Below are 446 nucleotides of genomic sequence, written 5' to 3'. Positions count from 1 at the left end.
GATCAAACCACCAACCCTGCAAATGAATGGATGACCATGTCTGAATCATAACCTGCTCCACACAACCTCTTCTCCAAATCACAGTCACACCATCAGTCGTATCTCATCTCATCATCTCATTGCCCCTAAATATGCCAACCAGTAATGCTCCTCCTAACAGTCAAGTTTTTAATACATTGTTTTAGTGTTTTTAGTTAGTTATTATTCAGTGTAGTTTTAAATTAACATGTTGTAAATTAATTAGACAGCTGTAAGTGAACCAAGAAGAAACTGACACTAAGTTTTGAAATGTGTTTTCATAATGTAACCCGGAGCACTCAAAAATCATCAGAAATTTGTGTTGTTAAATCCTTTGAAAAATTATCACCTGTTTTTTTCTATCATGAGCTGACATTTATCTCCTGTGGTGCCCTCTGAGCCTCTGCCTCTTCACTGACAAACTCTCA

This window comes from Morone saxatilis, unplaced genomic scaffold (genome assembly GCF_004916995.1).
Source record: "Morone saxatilis isolate NCDOM2014 unplaced genomic scaffold, NCSU_SB_2.0 Contig5, whole genome shotgun sequence".
Classification (NCBI taxonomy): Eukaryota; Metazoa; Chordata; class Actinopteri; family Moronidae; genus Morone; species Morone saxatilis.
This window is presented reverse-complemented; position numbering follows the sequence as displayed.